The sequence below is a fragment of the Paroedura picta genome, chromosome 10, assembly GCF_049243985.1.
Source record: "Paroedura picta isolate Pp20150507F chromosome 10, Ppicta_v3.0, whole genome shotgun sequence".
NCBI classification, from domain to species: domain Eukaryota; kingdom Metazoa; phylum Chordata; class Lepidosauria; order Squamata; family Gekkonidae; genus Paroedura; species Paroedura picta.
The window spans coordinates 56038973-56054212 of record NC_135378.1 but is presented as its reverse complement, the minus strand read 5'-3'; positions in this window follow the sequence as shown (position 1 = coordinate 56054212).

The following is a 15240-nucleotide window of genomic DNA, read 5'->3' as shown; positions in this document are numbered from 1 at the left end:
ATATGTATTCCTCTGAATGTTACAATACTGAACAAATGAAGATGCCTTGATCTGTGTTAGACCATTGATCAAGGTCAGTATTATCTCCTTTGACCGAAGGTTGCTCTCCAGAGTCTCAGGTGGAGGTCTTCCACATTACCTATTACTTGATAATTTTAAGATTCTGTTGGTTGAGCCTGGAATTTCTTGTATATAAAGCAGAGGTTCTACCACTAGGCAATAGACCCCTCCCCTAAGTGTTCAATCCACATAAATGAATGAGGCAGCCACAGACACTGAGTATCTGCTGAAGACCATGGAGTCCTATATACTGTCATCATTCAATTTACGAACACACTTGCAGCAGTTAGGGTATCTTCTCAAAAGACAGAAAACTGAAAATTAATTCACATCTTACCATCACTAGTGGATCGAGGGAAGGGAATTTTTTAGTAGGATCAAGGGAGAAAATATCCAATCAAAATGTAAACTGTATTTACCAATTTACATACATATAGACAGTTTTATATACTATTGATACAAGAGTTTGATGCTATGACCATATTCTCATTTTAAAGCTTTCTAAGTTCTCCATAGAGCCTCTTGTTGCGCAGGGTGGTAAGGCAGCAGAAATGCTGTCTGAAGCTGTCTGCCCATGAGGCTGGGATTTCAATCCCAGCAGCCGGCTCAAGGTCGACACAGCCTTCCATTCTTCCGAGGTCGGTAAAATGAGTACCCAGCTTGCTGGGGGGTAAACGGTAATGACTGGGGAAGGGAATGGCAAACCACCCCGTATTGAGTCTGCCATGAAAACGCTGGAGGGCGTCACCCCAAGGGTCAGACATGACCCGGTTCTTCCACAGGGGTTACCTTTACCTTTACCTTAAGTTCTCTATGGCTATAATGTTGGGCAGAACATTATGTTCTTATGCTACCTCCACTCTCTTTCCAGGTCACAGGAACACATAGGCTGTTTTCAAGAATAATGTAATTTCTTGTCCTATTCTGTATTTTCCCTCAAGTTTATTCTTACATATGTTGAGTTGGATTCTGTAATCTGCCAGTATTTTCTACTGATGGGGCTCATCTATAACCCCATCTTTCCCCTTCAGTTCCAACCATGTGGAAGCTTTATTTTTCTGGGATCATGAGACTCATCTTCCCCACTGCAGCTCCCTCTCATTGCTATCACATAGGGTTGGCAACCTCCAGATTGGGGTCTGGATTACTACTGATCTCCAGACGTCTAAGAACAGTTGCCCTGGAGAAAACGGCTGTTTCGGAAGGTGGCTTAAGTGGCATTAAACCCTGGTGAAGTCCCTCCTTTCTCCAAACCTACCTTTCCAAAGGATCACCCCAAATCTTTAGGAATTTCCCAGTCCTGAGCTGGAAACCTTATGGCTTATTCCACGTGGATCATGTAATCTCAACAATAAACTTTCTCAGGGTATGGAATGGCTGCTTGAGGAAGGGAATATTAGAGCTCCACACAAAAGTATTCTCACTGCATTACATTCTCATAGCACTACATTTTCTTCACCTTATTTCTTTTATAGCATTCTCTACTGGTATATTTGCTGTTTCCATAGTCTTTACATCACTTCCTTTTTCGTGTACGTTGCTCCAAGCTCCTAGTTTCTGCAGCTATGCTTTAAATGTAAGTAAAGCTCTTGGGTTCCCTGATCCCGCCCCACTTAAAAAGAATTTTCCAGCAAATTTCAAGTCACTAAGAAACTTCTGATGGCACAAGAAAGAAGCCAGAGAAGTCTCAGTGTGAACCCTCCTTCTTTTAAAGCATTCAAAGGCACTTTAAAAGCCATTGTCTCTCATCCCCCCACCCCCCAAAAAAACTAGTGCCGTGTGGCAAATTGTGTAGAATAGAAATGCCTATAATGAATGTATTTAGTCATAGGTCACGCTGATGAACATTCTGCCCCCATGAATAATACTGTTTTACAAGTTTGCAGCCCTTTCAGAGTTTTGATCCTCAAACCGTATAGGCAAACTGGAAAAGCTAACACAAGCAATGGGGACGTTAGAACCATATAGCCATCTGGCCTAAATCTCTCACAATCCAAGCCAATAATTATATCAATTCAGGCTTTAGTGAACCCCTTTGCAAACACCAAAAGAGCAAAGAAAGGAATTAGCGGCCATTCTACACTGAGGTGGAGAGAATTCAAAGATAACCTAATACCATTAGTTCATGAACAGCTTTTCTTGCTGCTCTGGTAAATCTTGCTGAAACATTTTTTCCCCAGAACTCCGCATGCAATTTTTGTTCTGATCATAATTGGGGATTGTTTTTGAGGGCCCTTTTTAATGCCATTTAAAGGTATTATGTTGCTGGAAATTAAGTTGTCGCCCTTTTAAGGAGAATAAAATGAATAATTCATAGAAAGGGGGGAAATGATTTTAGAGCTGAGTGCTGAAATATTTAAAATGGAATGTAAGTTAATAGATATCCAAAAGGAACATGTTCTTATGTGTAACACTTCAGCAAATGCAGGGATGGTGCTTAGCACTGCAGCATTTATGACTCCTGCCGTCACACATCATCCTACTTTAGTTGTTTTAGTACTGGAGTTTAGGGCAGATGTTATGCTCCATGACAGCAAAACGTACCTGTAGAGATCTCTCCAAATGTAGCCTTCAGTTTTGCAAATATATCAGCCAAGCAATTATGAACGGTTCAGCACTGTCTGTTCTACGGTTTATGGTAACAGCTGACATCAGTGTGGCAAATATTTATGGTGCTCCTAGTTCAATTGGAGTTAATATCATGAATGCGGAAGTAAAAACTCATGTTTTGAAAGGAAAACATTTGTCAAAACCTGAGCTCAAGGGAGAAATATTTTTTTGGGGGGGGGGGGGAATCTTGAGTTGTTTATTTTAAAAATCTGTGAAATTTTTGTAGAAGAATAGTTTGGGGGGTGTGTTAGTCCAGCAAACTGTTTACAAAGTTGAAGTGTTCTCTAGCATTGCTTCCTTCCATTGCTAGTGAAAGAGTCCTTTTGATTGTCCCTTCCATGACAGCCCACCTTTGATACGATAGGCTTTAATGAGAAAAAAGGAAAGAGTGTAGTCAGCAGTCATGTTCTTTGCAACACAAAATATTGTCAGGCATGTGAGTGGGATGCCACTGACCTCCAGGAGAGTTATCTTCGTTACTTTTACCATAATGTACTTCCATTTACAGCTGAATTCTTATCCTCAGGAATTTGAAGGGAATGAACATGCTTATTCTAGGAAACACTTCTCAATATGATAATACTGTTTCTGAACTTGCCATTATACCTCACTTCAATTAATGTTTCTCTTCTTAGCTGAATATAGCTTATACTTGCAAATTATACATATTAAAGCTTTCTTAGGAGAACTTTTGAGCATCCTTTGAGGCTGAATCTTTAGTTTTAAAACTGGACAAGATTGGACATCTAAAATCCAGCATGAAAATATAGCCCTTTTTAAGGATGGACTTCTTTTTTAAAATAAAAAAGACTTATTAGATTATTATCCCCAAAACAAGAATATCTGTTAAAACAACACTACCCGTTTTCCCACCTGGTGTCCTGCTTTACACCACATCATGTTATATCATGTCATTCCATGCTCTAGGAAACGAGATGTACTAAGGTACAATGTAATTTGACACCTTTATAATAATGTGAAAGAAAAGATTTGCCAAGGCAGGATTAATTTTAAAGAGGATATTTCCATCATAATGGAGATAGCAGGAACCAGGCACTGCTACATGGCAAAGAGTCTCTGTCCTGTGCAGGCAATAGTTATTAACAAAACTTCTCATAGGTAAATGTAGTTTCAGCTCTTGACCCCTGAAGGACAACCGCAGAAACAGAAGAATGAGCCAGTGTAGTATGAGAAATTCAGACAGATCTATATTCAATTTCTATGGACGATCCACATTCAAATCTATGTCAAGTCCACTGTGTGTCTGGCAATTGGCATTACCCTGGACATACAAGAAAGGGCCACAGGAGCCAAGCACTGGCTTATCCATTCCTGCCTTCCCTCTCTCCATCTGCCTAAATTCATAGTGTGTCATACAATCAACACTGCTGTCAGAAAGCCATCTAGTCTCTGCTTAAAGAAGTCAGCCACTGTAAGGCCAATCCCAGAATCCCCAGATCGGCAAGGCAGTGAGCCAAAAGGTTGTGATCGACTGTGTCAAACACTGCTATGAGATCTAGCAACATGAACATCACCTTGGTCAAGTTGCCTTCTGAGGTCATTTGTGAGGGTGATCAAAACTATTTCCATACCATAGTCATGCCAGAAAAAAGGTGCTGGAATGGATCAATGACTGGCGTTTCCTCTAGGAATGCTCATATTTAATCCATGACTGCCTGTTCAACCACCCATGCTGGCTGCTTCGGGCTGGAATGGCCACTTCAGGAGCCAAAGCGCCCAGCCCTAAAAGCTGTGTGGTGAGGCCAGATTTAGAAAGAGGTTGTGTGCATTTAATTTAAGGAAACCCCACCTTTGTAGAATTTTTTTCTGCATCATGGGAAAAATGAAAAGAATTTTTAGCTTCTGAGTTCTCACAAGATTACCTCAAGATTATCTCAGTGGCCAGTGTTGATTATCTAGTCTGTCTGCAGTTGCTTAGATCATCCAAAATATTAGGTGCCATTGCAGTATGACTCTGAACTGAGTTGGGGAGAGAACGATTAGACTGGCAGGAAGAACAATAAGGAAGCTTGTAGGAGGTGGGAAAGCAAAGTCAGAGAAAGGGGGAAAAAGAATAGAGCAAAAGAAGGAATAAAGGGAATAGAGGGAAGAAGGGCAAAGAGAACTGTGACGGCTGTAAGGGAAGGAAGGAAGGAAGGAAGGAAGGAAGGAAGGAAGGAAGGAAGGAAGGAAGGAAGGAAGGAAGGAAGGAAGGAAGGAAGGAAGGAAGGAAGGAAGGAAGGAAAGCATAGGAGAAGGACCAGCCAAAGGATGGATTATATTTCTCTCCCTTGTGTCCCTTGTATCTGTTTCCTTTCCTTATCAAAACAGATCCATCTAGGTTGAAGATTTGGGATACTAGGACAACTTCCCAGTTGCTTTAAAAAAAAAACAGAAATGCAGTTGGGATGTGCCAAGATCAAGAGGAGATATCACTGAAGATGCCAGGAGACAGCACACATTTCCTGTCTCCCCTGTGGTTTGATCATTACTCTTTCAGCCTCACTACTGCTTTCTCTTATATGTCTCTCCCAGCTGCTGCTATTTTCTTCTCTGCCTTAGTTCTGCTTCTCACACAGTGGAAGAAAGAAGAAATAAACTTAAGGCATCTCATTACATGGGCAGAGCAGAGCTTTTCTTCCGCTTCCTTATATGTGCCAGAAGTCATGCATGGACTGCCTGGATAGACTACATACTACCTAAATTTCTCTTTTTCCCACCTGACCATAACTGTCAAGTAACAATAATTAGAAACCTGTGTTCTGTATGAAAGCTTCACGGGAATTATGAAACTACTAGGGGCCAAGCCCATTGCATTCAGGAATACAAAGGGTGCTAAGATTGAAGGGTTGAGGTGGAAGAACTTTGCAGATGGCCTCCCCCTCCCCCCAGGACCTGGAAAGGCTGCAGGCAGCTGTTAGGGAACTCACTGGCAGGGACAGCTCTCATGCATTAGAGAACTGCAGCCTCCAAGCCTCAGAGGGAAGTGGAAAGAGGAGTGGGTGGTCAGGGGTGGAGGATGGAAGGCAATTGGCTGGCCGCTGCAGGAGGAGGCACTCAGGGGCGGGACAGCCACACTGAGTGGGTGTTAAGTGCTGAGTTATAAGACATGAGACATGCTCCTTCTCCAAGTCCTTAACAGAAATATTAAGTGAAACAGATCTTATGGAGGAGAGTTGTTTCAGGTTGAAATGGCCTAAAAGTGCAAACATAAAGAGACTTACAATCATTCATGCCAATCAAAAGGATGTAACTGTAAAGCAGTGTATCTCAGTACAGTTCTTCACATGTGAATACTTTATATTTGTGTTTATATATTGCAGCCTTGCAAACTGCCATGAAAATTTACTCACACAGCAGAAAATCTGCTTGGTTTCCATTTCTTCCGATGATTGACGATAATGAAAAAATCTAATATTTAACCTGCTTGTCAAAAAAAAAAGTCTCACTTACTGACAGGTGGGTAGGAGGATTTTGCAAGCCAGAAATAGTTTAATATATTACCTGCTTTCCATTTTTATTTTCTGAAAAAGTATTTGGGAACCAATAAAAGGTATAGATTTACAAGACATTTTGATGTCCTTCATTATCACACAGAAATGTGGGCCCATACACTGCTGCCATTTTTCACTGTGTTTACAAGTGGAACCATCTTATTCTGTGTCAAGCCTTTGGTCTGTCAAAGACAATACTGACTGGGACCATTTCCGCTTGAGGAATTTGCCCCTGCACAGGCTCTCATTGCTCATGGGTTTTAATGCTACTCTTCAGTGTGCACTGAAGTAATATTGGGATCATGTAGCTAAAACACATCATTGTTTGTGTTTTCTGGCAGTGGGGTATGAATGGGGAAAGAAGTGGGGCATGTGATAAAGCAGCCATCTCCCTAGTAGCTAGGTGTCCATGCTCCGTGTTTTTATTGTAAACACACAATCATCAGGGTTACCATGGCCAATCTATCACAAATCTACCTGAACATAAAGAGAGACCATTATATAAAGTATCCCAAAATGGGATCTAGGAAAATTTTGTATTGTTGTGGCATGATCCCATAGCAATGTGGAAGTAAGTTATTTTAAAAAAAATATTTAGCTATTGTGGCATTACTCCACCGCAACGCAGAAGGGTATTTTTTAAAAGTAATTTCAGGACTCGTGGTGGGTGGAAGTTTGAGTCCCCAAAACAACTGCTGTGAAGGGATTGGTGGCTTGCATTGATTCACAACCCAAGGAGCAGGTTGTCCGTGGTTTAGGCTTCTCTGCTGCCTCATTGGGAAGGGAAAAGCAGGATAACCCAAGGCAGCAGGATAACCCATAAGAAGCAGGTATATGTGCAGTTTCCTGTCTCACGTTTGCAAGCGGGAGGCAACACTTGTTTTACACCTCCATGTGGAAATGATCCAGTAATGGTTCACCAGAGACTCAGGATAGACGTCTTTCATATCACCTTAATTGAAGATGTGGGAGGGACTACATCTGGAACCTCTGCATGTAAACTGTATGCTCTACCTTATGAATCTTTCTCATCGATCTTTCTGATCTTCATACTGTTTTGATGATGTCATACCCGGTAGTGCTTTTTTCTGTTTATAATCTCTATTTTTTTCTTTTGAAAATCATGATTCATGTCTGTTATGATACAACTAGATCTAAAGCCCATTTTATATTTAAATAAAATGGGCGCTAGATGTTCCCCCCCCACCCCCGAGTCCCAAAGGCTTCTGCGTTCCTGGGGGCGGTGTGCGGCAGGTCAGCGTGGCGGGCCGCGGTGCCCGTGGGGCCACAGAAGCCTCCCCCCTGCAGGGTGGAAGGCTAATGTTGGGGTGGCCTTCTGTTGTTCTAAGGCGGCCTACCTGTAGTGTGGGCGGGCGGCTGGAGAGTGTCCGCGAGCCGTGGGGAGGCCGGGCATGTTCGGTGCTGAGGGTGGACGGTTCGGGTGGCAGCAGCCAGCGGGATGGTGGGGGCCATTGAGGGTTGGGGGGAGTGGGAGTGGAACCACGCATGCTCCGGACCCAGCGCATGCGTGGTGTCTTGTGGTCCTGTGGGGGGGAGGATGGGGGGAGGCAGGGACGCATGCACGGAAATCCACGCATGTGTGGGTCAGTTTGTTGGCGCGGGCCAGAGCATGTCGGGGGAGAACGGGCTGGTGTTCCAGGGGGTGAGTAAGGTGTTCTGCAACTATGTGGGTGGTTGGCGGGGCAAAGGGTGATGTGGGGGGGTAGGGCTTTGGGGTGGGAAGGGCGGCGGAGTGGGGGGTGCTTGTAGTGCGGGGTGTTTGGGTGGCTCGTGACAGAGGAGGGCTGGATGTTGGGGAGTGTGGCTCATACCGCAGTGGTGGGGAAGGGGGAGATGTTGGGGGGTAGTCAGGGGAAGGTGGGGAACCGGTGGGCGGCAGTTACCTGCGGGCAGCGGCTGACCTGATTCTGGCATCGGCGGGTAGCTGGGAGGTGGAAGGCATCGTGGGAGGCGTGTAATTCCGTGTCGGCTCCCCGTTGAAGTGTGCGGCTGGAAAGGAGCAGGGCCGCCGCGTCAAAGATACGGCGTCCCTGCTCCTTTCCCGGCACGTTGGGAGGATGTGTGGTTGGAAAGGAGCAGGGCTGCCGCGTCTTCGAGTCCCTGCTCCTTGCCCCACATCGATGCATAGTCTCTGGAGGCCAAGGAGGCAATGGGGAGGCGCACTTTGCACGCCTCTCCATTGACTCCTTGTTCCAGGATTGACACTCGGAGGGGCGAATCAGGAGCTGCTTTGTGGCTCCTGACTTGCCCCTCCGAGTTTTTATTCCTGAGAGCCCACCCTAACTCCTCCCAATTTGCCCTTAGCCTTTTATTAATAACCGCGGAGTGGTTTACAGATAGTGATAGGGTTGCCATTTGTTTGCTTGTGATAGACAACACTCCACCCCTGGCTGTAATTCATGCCCTCAAGAAACTGAGGATCGGGGAAGGGGAAAATGGCCAGAAAATGACTTCCATAGTGACTCTCTAGGAAGTTTTCCCATGTCTCTATGGATCAGGGACTAGAAGACATTCCTAGAGCATTACCCAGAAGTGATGTTACATACTTCTCAGATTCCACCCTTCTCAAGCACTACTCTGAAAATCTCCCAATATTTTCCAAGACATAACTGCTGGCAATCCTAGATAATGAAGACACTTAAAAGTTAATGTTGTTACATATGTACACGACAAATATATTGATTTTTAAAGGAAATTTCATATTTATTTTCTGTTTTTAAACATTAATTTACTGATTTTCAAAAAAAATCTGCCTATTGATATATGGTAACTTAATCCTTCAGGAGAACCAAGGAACTTTGCCTAAAGTGGTCAGCCAATGAAAACATCTGAAAGATGTTTTCCTAACGCATCCATATAAAGGCTTTGTAAATCATCGTGTAGGGTTGAAGCAGATACTTTAAGATTAAAGAAAGAAGAGAACGTCCGAGATAGAAAATGGCAGTCGTCCTCTGGACCTGGAACGCTGACAGCCTATAATCCGGGGAGATATACTCCCTAAAGGATCGGAGACGGCCCCAAGAACTTCCTGGGTAGAAAGGTGAGGTGGGGTTTGCGTACCCCTCCTCTTTTCTGCCAATTGCTTGCGCAATTGACCCCTGTCAGGCTTCAGAGATAGCAGAGCAGATGCCCTGCCACCCTCTCAGGACGACATCTTTAGCCACACCCCTTGATTGTGTTCGTGTTTGTGCTTTTATTTATTTTATTTATTGTTTGATTTTTTTTTTTTACTACCACTCCCAGAACAAGCCAGCTGGAAATTAAAAATCCTCAGATGCCCCTGATCCAGTTGGGAAACAAACTTGTAATCTGGAAATCTTAAATACATAATGAAATTCAGTTGACTGGCAGGATGGCATAGGGAGAATCAAGACATGACTCAGCTTTTGGCAATAACAAAGCCACAACTTTATTTAATGCCAGCCTCCAGCCAGAGGCATCCCTTGAGAGATGGCATGGGAAAAGAGCCTCCCCCAATTCAGCCTTCCGGCTGCTATGCAGAGCTCCAAAGGCTTTGTAAGAAGACAATGATATTTGAGAAGTTGGATGTTTTGTCAGATGTTTTGACGAGATTTAATCCATTTAGGTTTTTCTGTCTATCCTATATTTTCTAAGGACCTATGTCATGCTTATGCTGGAATCAAAACTAATTTCTCTCAATGCACTGGGTGCCATAATTGTTTTGACAATCATTTATGACTATTTGTGTACTTGGTATGTTCATTTTCATTGAAGATGCTTGAAAAGCAGGTAATGTCTTATGGCCTTTCCTCCTTATCTTAGCCTTAATACTATTTTCTGTGCTAGTAAAGCCGACTAGGGGGCTGAAAGTGGAAAATACATTATTGGTAGTATGGGTACCCTTTATTATTACTACTACTACTACTACTACTACTACTACTACTACTACTACTACTACTACTACTCTACAAATAATATTGTATCCCATGCTGCAAAAGCATCTTGGAGTGGCTAACAATGTAATAAAAGGTAAAAGTATCCCCTGTGCAAGCACCAGGTCATATCTGATCCTTGGAGTGATGCCCTCTAGCGTTTTCATGGCAGACTCAATACAGGGTGGTTTGCCAGTGCCTTCCCCAGTCATTACCATTTACCCCCAAGCAAGCTGAGTACTCATTTTACCGACCTCGGAAGGATGGAAGGCTGAGTCAACCTTGAGCCGGCTGCTGGGATCGAACTCCCAGCCTCATGGGCAGAGCTTCAGACTGCATGCCTGCTGCCTTACCACTCTGTGCCACAAGAGGCTCTTGGAACCCTACTATATTTTTCTTCATCAGGGCTTACCCATAGTAAAGCATTCTTAGAATTTTATTGTTTCACTGGGACTAGGAATTCCAACTCCTGAAGATTTGGCGACTAGAGCCTAGGAGGGCAAGTTTTGGGAAGGGAAGTTACCTCAGTGGGGTAGGTTGGCATACAGTCCATCCCCTAAATCATCCATTATCTCCAAGATAGCTGATCTTTAAGCCCCATCCACAATTTAGCAACCCTAACTTCTTGGACCTGAACTTAAATTCTTTCATTCTCCTGGGTCTGGTTTTCACTGCAAGGGGGAAACACTGAATATGACAGAAGCTGCATGCCTAGAAGCAGAACTGAACACCATAGGAAGAGGCAGCTGTTTTCTTGTATATTGAGGCTGTGTGATTAAAATGTGGGTTTTTGTTGAAGAAAAACAGACAATAGATACAATGATTTGTTTTTGTAGCAATTCTGTTTTTCATTTGTTCCAGTTTTCTTTGAGCACTCAGAACACACTTTTAGAAAACCTTGGAACAAGGCATGAAAACAATTCCGTGTGAATATAGTTGTGCAGAATATGCATATAATTGCACTGTTTGATCTCTCTAGTTCAAACAATAATTGTATTTAGCTGTATTCTGTCCCAGGAAAAGAGTGTAATATAATTTTTCCGACTCCTTTTTTCTCTGATTACTTTCAAAAGTAGGGTGATGCTTTTCAGCATAGCAATGCCTATGTTTGGAAGCAATTATTTTAATAAAATATGGCCAGGAAATTTGAAAAGGCACTTGGAACAACAAGAACAATACCATAGCTAGTTCGTAGTCCAGAATGTTTAGTGAAGCAAGCCCTGTTAAGAAAATGTTATGGCTCTCCTTCCCTTCCAATGCTGCCTTAGTTCATCAGCCTCAAACATTCAACAAAAAGCACTCTTGTGCATGACTGCTATTTTCATCCATTTCCTAGTATATTTTTTCCTAATATCAGTTCTGTATCCTCACAAATACGCTCAGTTAGAAGAAGTCTAATACATTCCTTTTCCATGGGAAATGTTCTAATTATCTGATCTGGCTGCACTACACTCAAGACTGGGGACTCAAAGCAAAGTTCATTTTAAGGCACCAGCTAAAAGTGACTGTGCATCCTAACAAAACCTAAATGAAACTCAAGATCTAGTATAACCGCAAGTTACAAAGCAAAGTGATCTCCTAGTAACATGAAGCACGGTGGGGACGGCATGCTCATATATGCCCTTTATGTTAATCCTTTATGCAAGTATCACAGAACAGGGGTAGTCAACCTGTGGACCTCCAGATGTCCATGGACTACAATTCCCATGAGCTCCTGCCAGCGTTTGCTGCACTCAAAAGCTCACACCTTGAATAAATCTTTGTTAGAAATCCTGGATGTCTCCTTGAATATGAGGAAGAGTGCTTGCACTCAAAAGCTAACGCCTTGAAAAAAAATCTTTGTTGGTCTTAAAGGTGCTACTGGACTCTGACTTTATTGTGCTACTTCAGACCAACATGGCTACCCACTTGAATCCAGGAATTCTGTGTGCATGGTGGGTATTCCCTTAAGTTTCAGACACCACTACTCCAGCATACTACCTTATTCTTTGGTGATTCACATCCATTTCAAAACTGCTTTGCCATGTAGCGTGGGGATGTTTGTAGCACAGAATTCATTGCACTTAAACATCACCTTAAGTATTTATACAGAACATTTACTGTTTACAAGCTTACCAAGTAGAGATTTAAAATACGTTGACAGCAGATCATCAGTGGTCCCTGTTGTCTCTGGCAAGGTGAGAACTGCCACACTCCTTTAAGCATATCTCAAGCAACAAGAGATTATATGACCCTATCCTTGAAAAGTGACATTTGGGATATCTGTCATCCTTACTGAGGTTCTGTGCAGAATTTTTACATTCAAAAAGAAATTACATTTCAGACAAGCAAAGACAGAAGAATGGATATGTCACACTGACACTTGCAGTTATCTAGGGATTATTCTTCATCCACAAAAAAGAACAGTGTAACTTGGTTTTTTTTTTCCCTAGGGGATCTCTTCAAGCCATGTAGTGGTGACAGTGGACTGGAAGTCTACTATATGTTAATTATTGCTGCAGAGTCATATGCCATGACATATAAATATCGTGAAACACTATGAAGGCACAACATGCTAGTATATTTGATCTTAATATCATACATGGTAACAAATCTTAGGTAATCCTTATCCATTGTTGTTCCTCTGTATATTTCTGAAACAATCTAGGGGGTGGGATGTGTCTGGCTATCCAAGTTGGAATAGGGCCAATGAGAGTGCAGCCAGCTTTGTCCTGATTGGCCCTGCCCCTGCGGCTCCTGCCCTCCGGCCCTGAACTCTAGCCTCTTTGATCTCAGATGCCTCAGTGCCTGGAGCCAGCAGCAGGTACGGGGAGAGGGCCCTGGGCAAAGGGTCATGGTGGAGGGCTTGCTAACCAGGGCCTCCTGGCCTCCTAGGCTGGGCCTGCTCACAAGGGCCTCCCAGCCTGCTGACTGCCTGCTAAGGAGCTCTGTCTCAGCCCTGCTAACAAGCTGCCCAGCCCCCGCCCACCCCACTTGATTTGGCTACGAGCTGCGACCCAAAGCCAGCTTAAGCTGCCTGGTCAGTGGCCAGGGGAGGAGACCCTTTCAAGGCCCGTTCTTAGGAACGGGTTTTGAAGCTAGTTGTTTATATAAAATCTTGTTAGTCCACTTTTCTCCTGCTCAACATGACTCAAAGTACCTTACACCCAACAAAACTAAACAAAATCTCAATTCACTTTAATACAAGTTAAAAGAAGCAGAACATAATCTCCACCCACTAGCCATAAAAGTAGACATCTGCTTTACAGATCCTCTGAAATCTTTGCCTAGGTGGGGGCTTCCTCGTGTCCTTGGGAAGCCTGCTTCTTAGCACAGGAGCAGCCACTGAGAATATCCAAGCCAGAGTAGAAACAATTCTTGCTGATCTGAATGAAGGTATTACTAATAAACTCTTATCTGATTATTAGAGCTGCTCTATGGGGGTTAGATTGTATATTCAGATGTCAGTTTATCAAAGCCCCAAACAGAATTATTGCATACTTTAATGCAGAAGTCTCCAGCATTGTGTCCATGAGCACTGTGGTGCCTGCTGGCACATTTCTTGGTATGTGCCAGGTGTTTTTAGAGAATGGGAGAGGCTTTTGCCCAGTAGGGCTTCTGATTAGCCCCTGGAGATCTCATTGGCTGTGCAGAGGTTATAGCTCCCACCATGATGCTGGATGCCTGAAGGTAAGCCAGGTGTAAGCAAGAAAATATTTTAAAACAATTTTCAATTTAAAAAGCATCCTGGGAAGCACAGCTTCACCCTGAAATGTTACTATCACAGTTATGTGTAACCTCATTTCCTGACATTTTGTGGTTGCACCTGCCACCCCATCTTAAAACTCCAAAGGTGCTCACAGACTCAAAAAGATGAAAGACTCATACTTTTTATAATTATTGTAAGACTTTTTAAAAGTTAGTGATATTCAGAGGCCTTAATCTGGTGTCTGACTATCTGGCTTAGATTTCAAGAAAGTTAGAATGAAGGAGGAAAATGAGAATAGTGGCTCTGCAGATTTATTGTGTTTTTTATTTAGATAAGCTGTCTTCAATATGCACGTCATGGTTCTTCTAAGCTGATTATTTACGTGCTGAACCTTCAGTCCTTCGATCCCGGTACCTGCAGTTTACATGATTTTACTTTTCCTTGCATGCATTCTGAAACTTAATGTAGATTATTGATTCAAAGATGGTGCTCTTTATAATTTGCACATGAATGGTGAGACAATATACTTTACTAAAAATCTTGAAGCTACCCCAGGACCGTTTACTATGCTTAGAAATATTGGGCATATGTGCATCAAATAAAGACATAACATGGGCCCATGATTCAGAAGTGCATTTGTTCAAGCAGATCGGTGGAATAGATATGTCAGTCATAACTGTTCACAAGTTACAGAGTTGCACTGACCAACTGAAGAATGATAGGGTACCTCCCTTTAAATGGGACTGCTGCTACTTAGACCAGTGGTCCTCAACCTTTTCATCACCAAGGACCGGTCAACGCTTGACAATTTTACTGAGGCCCAGGGGGGATAGTCTTTTGCCGAGAAATGCCGCTGCCTGAGCCCCTGATCTGCTTGCTTCCTGCTGGTGCCCCTGACTTCCCACCACCCACTGTGGGGCACTGACAGCAGCAGCTGTGCAGTGACATGCTGATGGGGAGCTCCAGCCATGGGGGCCGCCGGAGAGCACCAAAGGTGAGCTGGCAGCAGAGTGCCAGGGCAGCCCCCGAGGCAGCAGCTGGAGAGGAGGATGAGGAGGAGCCATGGCTCGGTACCAACTGATCCATGGACCGGCACCGGTCCCCGGACCAGGAGTTGGGGACAGCTGATTTAATTACTTTTGCCCATGATGAATTTGCTATGTGAAGTGGTTATCCTGGCCCCAACTCATGCATTCACCTAGGATTGTATGTATGTAAAGTGTCATTGTTACAGTCAATTTATGGAGACCCCATAGGAGTTTCAGGTGATTAAGCCAAGGGGGGTTGTCATTTCTCTGCAAAGGCTTCCTTGGAGGTCTCCATTCAAAGTACCAACCCTGCATAGCTTCCCAGATATGATGAGATTGGGTTTATCCACATCCCCACCATAGCCCAAAGGTGAATAATAAGGTAGAAGAACCATATAAGTCCTCCACTGTACAAATAACTGAATTGTGAACTGGGGTCTTGACAC